The 9,010-nt window shown below is 34.8% G+C and overlaps 1 long non-coding RNA gene across 2 annotated transcripts; it reads left to right on the forward strand.

The window, feature by feature from the left end:
• The first annotated feature begins 1,304 nt into the window (after positions 1 to 1,304).
• On the forward strand, positions 1,305 to 4,490 carry LOC130052613 (uncharacterized). Of its 2 annotated transcripts, XR_008800968.1 has the most exons (3): positions 1,305 to 1,635; positions 3,002 to 3,220; positions 4,100 to 4,490. It is a non-coding gene; the product is annotated as an uncharacterized LOC130052613 (long non-coding RNA). The 2 variants fall into 2 exon arrangements; XR_008800969.1 differs by lacking the exon at positions 1,305 to 1,635 and having other exon boundaries at positions 2,078 to 3,220.
• The last annotated feature ends 4,520 nt before the right edge of the window (positions 4,491 to 9,010 follow it).

Below are 9,010 nucleotides of genomic sequence, written 5' to 3' on the forward strand. Positions count from 1 at the left end.
TCTTTCTGGCTACGCGCATTATATTGAAATGCTCAAAGGTAGTGCTATTCACAGTTTTACAAACTTGAAAGGTTTGCAACAAGACTTGGGCATTTTTATCACACAATAAGTGACTTGGAAAGAATGAGAGTAGAAATAAGGAAAGTAGAGGCAGTCGACAGCATACAGTTCAGAACATTTCGCGCGTCAAAGATTAAGCAAGTCACAGTGAAGGCAGCAAAAATAAATTGTATATTGTATAAAAATATTTCAATCACATTCATCTTGTTTATGTATAATATGCTTTATGTTTCAATGATTTTAGATATTTAAAACCCTGGGAGAAAACTAAAATGGTCCGTTTCTTGTTTAAATTGAACCTGATCAAAGCATGGACATTACAAAATATGTACATGTATACATGATGTAGCTGCGCTCGCTCAAACGGTAGCACCGTCAACATATACTATTATTAGTAAATCCGACACAAGCAAGTGACAAATCGCGATCCACATGTCAATGTGACTGACGTCATGTGGTAGAATGCGACGTATAATTTATTTATTTATTTATTTTTGAATTTGCTTTGTTGAAAATGATCCCCCTCCCCTTTTCTCCAGTGAGAAATGTATTTCAAAATGAACAGGGCAATGCTTACCTGGTAAATCATTAAATGGAATATAATATCTTAGTTTTAATCTATTATTCGACCATCATACAGAGAAAGATGTTTTACAACAGTGATTTGCGTACTTGTAAGTAGATGCTAATTGACAACGAGAAAACAGTATGTGTATGAAACCGAAGTATATTATTGCACACATTGACTTTCTATTCCATAGAAGGCTCAAAACAGTGCTGCGATGTAAATTTAGAGAGAGAGAGAAAATAGTTCCGGTAGATGGTTGTCAAGGGGGGGGGGGGGGGGGGGGTGTCCCCATACCAAACTAGGACTGCGTTCAAGATCGTAGCGGCTAGCATAGCTGCTAAGCTAGATTTCTAGGTATATTGAACGCACTGTATGAATTAACGCTTGTTATCCCTACGTAGGGCTAGCCTAGCACTTCGTTCAAAATCGTAGCGCTATCGAGACCTACGTAGGTAGCCGCTAAGATCTTGAACGCAGCCCATGTCATACAAAAATAACCTCAATTGGAATTTGACCAATTAGAGACTAGAATACAATAAGAATTAAATTATTTGAATATATCTGCACATAGGCGCCCTCACGTGATAATCCTACTAAGACCTAATAATTTGTGATGTCTAAACAGTCCATAATTGTATATTGTTTTAAATGTTCTTTTGAATAGCCGTGTTTCGAGTTCCTCCGGAACACGGTTTTTATTCTGTGTTTAGTCACGCCGCTTCAAAAATGTTCAGCAGGGTTACTTCCGGTTTCTCGTTGTTTACCAACACTTCTCATATTAAATGTATTTGTTTGGGATGTATGGGGATACGTATTTGTTTGTCAACGTTTGATAAGCTACCATTGGTCAAATTCAACGGAAGACTTAGACAAGACGACGATGTTGCAGTGTAACTTGCAGATCTATGCAGAAGGCCTGTCTAGGAACCCTAGGCCCTATTAGTACAGTAGTAGCCATAGTGGGATGTGGAAAGAACGTATTAGACTCGGTGAAACCTACCAAATAGGTAAATCAAAATAGTTACTATTTTTTGTAGAACGTTGTATATGATTAAATAAAACTCAATGTCTTAAAGCCGACATCGTGCCCAGTACTGACTTCTGTGGAAATGAGGGGTTGGGCAATTTATACAATGTATTCGTTCATTCCTAGTGCGGGTGTAAAGTCTCACAAATATTTCGCTGCATTTTTCTGAGTGCAAAACTAGACCCGGACAGCTTTTTGTTTTGTTTTTTCTAAAATAAATTTAATAATGTCATAATCTGTGGAAAGCCTTTTGAATTTTACTGATTTTGATTTTCTGTAACAATTTTATAAAAAAAAAATTGTTTTCATATATGATGTAAAAGAAACCAAATATAAATAACCCCTCGTTTCCACAGATATTACGCTATGTAAACTTGAATTGCTTAATATCCATTATTTTGTTGATCCGCATTCATAATACGCAAGATCGTAAATACCGAGTTAACGGAACTCTCTTGTAAAGAAGTCCGGAAAAGCGGGTCGATCTTGGGCATTTTTTGTTTATTCAAAACATGGCATCGGAAGACGATTTAACCTCCATGTGCTTAATTCCACAATTAAAAGCATTTTTAAATGAAAGGTGTGTAAAAATGTCTGGATACAGGAAAAATGGATTTCTGAATTTAGCTCGCGAAGCTATATATTTTGACGCAAGCTCTTCTCAGCTTTGGGAATTTCCTGGCTGACAGCAGTGGGAAAACATCCATCACATTTCCATTTAAATCTATCAGTTGTGGATATTTCTGCGTATTATGTTTCTTTCTTGAGTCATTACTACAGTCTACTGCAATGCAATGATAGTACACCATTGTTAAAATCGGGTGAATCAATCACGACAAAAGTTGCAGAACTGGTATTATTTACCAACATGCCCAAATTCTCGCATACTCTGGGTCTCGCGAGACTTTGAAAGGGGAAAGTAAAATTTAAAACCGAGACGGAAAAAGTAGTCGCGATCTTGCGTATTAAATCATTTCATGCTGATTTGAGAAACTCTTTCTAAGGTGTAGTAAGACATTTTTGAAAAGTATAACATTTGTGAATCAAAATTATATTTCTGAGGAATGTAGTTTATAATATATTACTTGTTTAATTTTTTTTTTTTGCAAGTACAACATGTACATGGGTGGAATTTTATCATCCACTGAAATTGGATTTTTGCACTTTTCAAAGTTAATTTCATAAAAGATTTGAAATAGCTAAATCAAGCTCTATAGCTTAATATAGAGATTGTATTGGAGCTGTTCATGTACCTAAAGATTTCACAAAATAAGTGAAGCAATTTTGAACTTAAAATATTTTGTTCTATACATGCATGCTTGTAAAACCAGATATATATCTTGCAGGTGATGTGATGGTGTACATATATGACCTGCTTTGGTCTGAATGGTTTGCTATTAAACTATGGACAGGACAGTGGTATCATCTGTGAATAACTGACCATGCTGATTATGTCAAAGCTATGGGATATTTCTACATAAATGATCATCATACTCATCAAAGACACAACAGAATGCGATATATGCGACCAAAAATGACCAAGACAAAAGAAAAATGTTATATGGGTGAGAATAATTTAATCATATCTACTAAGTTATAAATGATATCCTCCCTAATTTAAACATTGATATTTGAAAATTATTATTTATCAACTAATACTTGCGTCACAAGTCTTTCATTTATAAGTGACTCATTTAATAAGAAGAATTTTTAGTATGAAAGTAACTCTAGTAGATACATGCATTTCAATGAGTTTTCATAATTCCAAAGTCACGAGTATTTGTGATCATTGCTCAAATTGTTATCATTGAACAAAATATATCTGCTCATGATAAAGGGATATTCCTGTTAGTGACATCATTTCCATTCTGTGCACATATATGTAGCAGTACAGAGAAAATCCATTATATGCATCAAAAGTTTGGGAAAAGTTAATTGACTTGTATATATTAACAAAATTGAAAAAAAAAATTAATGCTGTTTAATGCCATATATTGCAGAGAGAAAAAAAAAGAGTATCTAAGACCATTTGTGTTCATTCAAATATTATGTTGGTAGATCTTGTTTGAGTCTGCTTTATACATGACACATGCTTAGTGCCCAGGTGGGCTCTTGTGATGAAATATGCACATTTTCGGATTCATGTCAGAACATTGAATGCAAGCAAACTCCCATGAGTACAATGTATTAGGGAAATTAGATACATGTAAAATAAATATAGTAAACTTTATTGATAAAAGTTATGAAAATTCATAGATTCAGTTTTAATATGAATGACTACATCTGATGTATATATTCCTGAATAAGTTCAAGAAATATATATGCAGTTAACGATATTTTTCTAACAAATACATTAATTATTATTTTTGCATTTTCACAACTTTGCTTCTTGAATTGACAATAATTTATCGTCAATATTGTGGTATCCTTCCTCTTTTTTACAGGGATATAGGAAGTGGATCATCCATTTTCCTTGCCTTTCCCTCGAGGTCTTCAGACAGTGTCTCTATACATCATTAACCATGTTGATTAGCTCTCATGATGTCATGCCATTACTGCCAGATTACCTATAATACTGCCAGACTACCTATAATAATACCAAAATATCAGAATTAACATTTCAAATACACAAGATTTGAAGCAGCAAAAGAAAAGAATTGCAGGTGTATAATACACAAAAGGATATTGATTCTTACCAGGCTGAAATGAATTAGTAGTTGAACTTTCCTTCAGCTGTTTTACTGCATACCAGTCAATAATTCCAGTCAACATAAGGAGTACAGTCATTGTTATCAACCTGTGTATATATGTTGAATAGATTATGAAGAAAGAAAATCATGCTCATTTTTCTTACTAAATGAGAAGTGGGAGAGCACATAAATATGAGTGGAAGTGTACATACATGTACATGTAATTTCTGATGTATACAAAGCACACTGCTTGGTCAAGTTGGAGCAAAGATAAATGAGAGTTCTTTGATATGAATTGAAATTTATTTGGAAGTAAATGAACTATGGAGCTTGGATGAATGATTATTGCAAATCCTAATCTAGATTTGTAAGAATAGATCCCCCAATATTATAATTATATGCCCCCCCCCCCCGAAATTGCCTATGAGCCTAAACCATGAGTTCGAAGTGTAAATTCTCTGATATATGATAATCTACTATCGATTTAGTGCCACATGATCACCATTGTAAACTGCATACATTGCTCAAATCTATGTGGATAAGGGTATCATCTAGGCCTATTTTAATGTCGCGCAGTATCTATTTGTAAAGGGCAGTACAAACCTCTTAGTTTCTTAAAATTTGGATCACTGTTATCTTCGCCTTTCATATGGTGAAATGGCTAGAACAGGGATGCTTCTGTGTTGGATCAGCTTTTACCGAATGTAGTAATCGCTCTAATTTTCTGCACTGTTCTGCTACTCTTGGTTTTCAAAACAAATGACGCCATCGTTTCCTCTGCATGGACATTTTTTCCAGGGTTGGGAAAGGGTGAACTTTAACATCATCCAAAGTAGATATACACCCCTTTCTTTCCATTATCTGAATTGCGACCTTTCGTGCCAGAAAATGCATATTTTGTTAAAGACAATTTTGTTACCAGAGTAAACAATATCAACCGGAAGTACCCCTGCTGAACATTTTGTTCATGTCACGAGATCGGCGTGGCTAAATGCGAAAAATCCCGGGTGTTCCGGATGAACTCGAAACGTGCTTATTCAGATTTAGGAACGTTGAATCAGGGGAGGGGGTTAACAATGATTATTATTTGTTATTTTCATATGCAAAATAATTTCTAATTTCAATTCATTTATTGATTCACAAAATATGTTGGTATTCAATCACATTACACAATATGAGCCAATTCAAAACATTCATGTAAAAATTCACCTATAGTACTTTACTTTGATATATCATCATTTGAATTGTAGATGTTCAAAGGGTAATACACTGTACTTCTTTCCAATTTCTTTGTATAAAATTAGTCATATAAAGATATATTGCATGTCCACTATTTCTGATTTAATAGAAGTGGTTATGAATTGATCTGGGGATTTTTTAAAGCGGTTTAAAGCATCTGAATTCTCCAACACAACACCCCATCCCTACCACACACACGCAAATGCGATTTCGGATTTTGAAGATCGTTGCAAAGTGAATAAATTTAGACAATTCAAATTATCCCCACCCCATTTAAAAACAATGCTACGTGCATGCTATCGGAATTTTTATTCAAGTTTTTTTCGTGATACGATTGGGGTGGACAAATGAATCGTTACCCGAGTAGTATAATGCTTTTCATAGGTTTTGGTGTCTCTTGAACCTCAGTACTAAATGGCCGTCTGGCGAGGATCTTGACAACCCGAGGAAGGATTTTTTTCTAAGTAACTGGTTTTCCAGGAGGGATAGGCTGTATCTGATCTATAGACGGAACGCATGTCAGGACCCAAGGACCATTCGTCAACAGAAAAGGATAAGTAAGATGACGCAAGCCAATGGAATATATATATTAATTAATATTAATTCAACGTGACAAAAAAGATATACAAAACTGAAGACGGTCAAGCCAATGGAAGTAAAAGAAATCAACGTCAGAATCTGCTGGGCATGGTATAAAAGACACAAGTAAGCAACGACATATCGCCGAAATTCTTTCGGTAAAGTTGGTTATATACTCCGCTAATCAGTTTAATGTCGAAATTTTCCCATCATTTTTTTTTTTCTTTTCTTTTTTTTTTTATTTGAAAAGCTCAAACAAGCCAATCCACTTGTTATAATGTTGAAATTGGACCTACCTGAAATTTTCTAAGCTTGATCTTGAAATATTTGTACTTAATGCGAATAACAGAAAACTCTTTGCTATTAGAGGTTGGTATTATGGTACTCAGTTTTGAAATAGATAAGAATACTGCACAGGTTACATTGAAAAGGAAACACGAATTTGAGGCTATAACAGGTAAATCTTACTCTATGTGAGATATTGAATTCATGACAAGTAATATTGAATTGTATTGACTGAAAATATTACAAACCTTTGCAGAAATGATGGGTTATAAGTCTGATAGTGCAAGGAAGCGGCCTTTACTTGAGTAAAAATCCAAGATATTGTCCATACACTTAGTGGAATCGATACCATAACTTATCTGTAAATATATATATATACATATGTATTCTTTGGTTATTGATTAATTTAAACTATATTTAGTGGAAATTGATTCAAATTTTCCACTTTGAACCATTAATAATCATGAGTCACATGACTTATCTTCACTTTCCATGAGGCTGGAGCGTGTTATCTAAATGTTTACACACAAACGCCATGTACCAAGTTTGGCCCCATCCGGGGTCAGAACCTCTACACCGGGGATCATGAAATTTACAATTTTGGTAGAGGCCTTACTGCTCTACATCACTAAACATATAGTTTTTCTTACACATGTGCGGTTGTAGTAAAGAAGATTTTGAAAATTGGTCAATCTTTGGCAGGTTTTGTCCCACCCCTAGGTCCCAGGGGTGCATAAGTCCTGAAATTTACAATTTTCCCCCTTGTCCCAATGTCGTTTCATACCAAATTTGAAAAGAATTGGAATGATAGTTATCAAGAAGTTAAAAATGTTCAATTCTTAACGCACTACCAAATGCAATACGTCACCTGAGTAAACTCATAAAATAACTGTCGATATGATTTTAAAGAATATTGTCAACACAATAATTAAAAATCAAAATTAGATTTCACTTACTGATTTAAAGTACCATTGTTGTATCATTAGCAGTTTGGACTGGATTGGTTGTCTCATTAAGTGTTGCAACCGCAAGGCAGGTGGAACTCTTAATGATACAAAATCATAAGGGGGAATTGTATCATTAACGGTTTATACTGTAGACTGCCAATGCGATAATTTGTATCATTAAGCGTTGCAACTACACCCCTTAATGTAATTTCTGTGGAAACGAGGGGGTTATTTATATTCGGTTTGTTTTATCCCCCTCGTTTCTGTCCAAGCCTTCATAAAGTATGTGGGAAATCAGTCGCGCTTCGGTTTGAATTTATTTCAGCTTACATTTTATGTGAATCGTTCGAAAACTTACAATTCATGAATGAAAGATTTTTTTTTTTTTTTTGGTTGCAAGGGAATACAATTGAAACCATTCAATTCCACACTAAAGCAACAATAATCGTAGTCATTTCAAACACTACATCATTTCGCTGTCAAATTCGCCTCCATGATAAACAATGACTTCAGCGCATGCGTCACCTCATTTTGTAAAACAGTTACAGGCCCAAAAGGGTGAAATGCCTTACTTTTAGTAAATCGCACAAAATACATTTTCTCATCACACGCATCGCATTGTATTTTAGTGAATGGACTTATTCTTCTGAATATGAAAATAATGCAAATACAAAAACAAACAATAACAATATAGAGAAAAAGGAAGTTGTTACATAAATGCATGTAGTTCTAATTAATTAAGTGTTTGGTGGAATGAAAAATAAAAGAAAATGTAATCGCAAGGTCGATAATGTGGAATGTATGGAACTGAATAATTTTTGATTGATCTAGACCATAATATCCGGCGCGGATCAAGATTTTCAAAGGGGGGGGGGGGTGAACCAGAGGATCTGTTGACTGTTGAACCATGATATGTGTTTTATACTTTTAATCGTCTGCATGCAATTTCATAAGTTAGTTACCGATTAAAATATTCTTTCAAAAAGAATTAAAAGTGACAAACGTATTTACAATGTTCATTGATAAAGGTTCAATGTCTGACAAAAACCTAAATTCACTTAGTCTTCATCAACCCCAGCCCCCAAATTTGATGATGTACATGAATATCGATGTCGGATTACATAAACTTGCAGGAGTTTTGAACCCCTCCCCCATAAATATTTGAAATTAAATTTTGATCCGACATTGATCATTTGACATTTCTCCTAAAAGAGCCCAATTGATTCATTTCGGATGCATGTAAATGAATCTCTTTATTAGATAATTAATGTCCAGTTTGTGGGTAAACATTCATTAATGCCATTCCAGAAAGTCTCTCTTTGCCCATTGTGGAACGTAAGTACGTCTTCGTACGTTCTGAAGTGAAAAGGACCTTTCTGCTTTGCAAATTGGTAACGGGTAAGGTGCAGCCGATGAAGAATTATAATTTCTGCAGGTTGGAAAATGTCTTTATTGAATTCCGACAAGCCTTCCACTTGGCATCAGCTGAATCTACAACTGACCACTTCCGTTTCCAAGCGCTGACCTCGTGTTGGAGAGACGTAGGCGATTGAAAGTCATTTTCCCACTCCATCTCTCTCACTCCAAAATCAATTGTGGGGGGGGGGGGGGGGGG

Source organism: Ostrea edulis, chromosome 3, assembly GCF_947568905.1.
Source record: "Ostrea edulis chromosome 3, xbOstEdul1.1, whole genome shotgun sequence".
Classification (NCBI taxonomy): domain Eukaryota; kingdom Metazoa; phylum Mollusca; class Bivalvia; order Ostreida; family Ostreidae; genus Ostrea; species Ostrea edulis.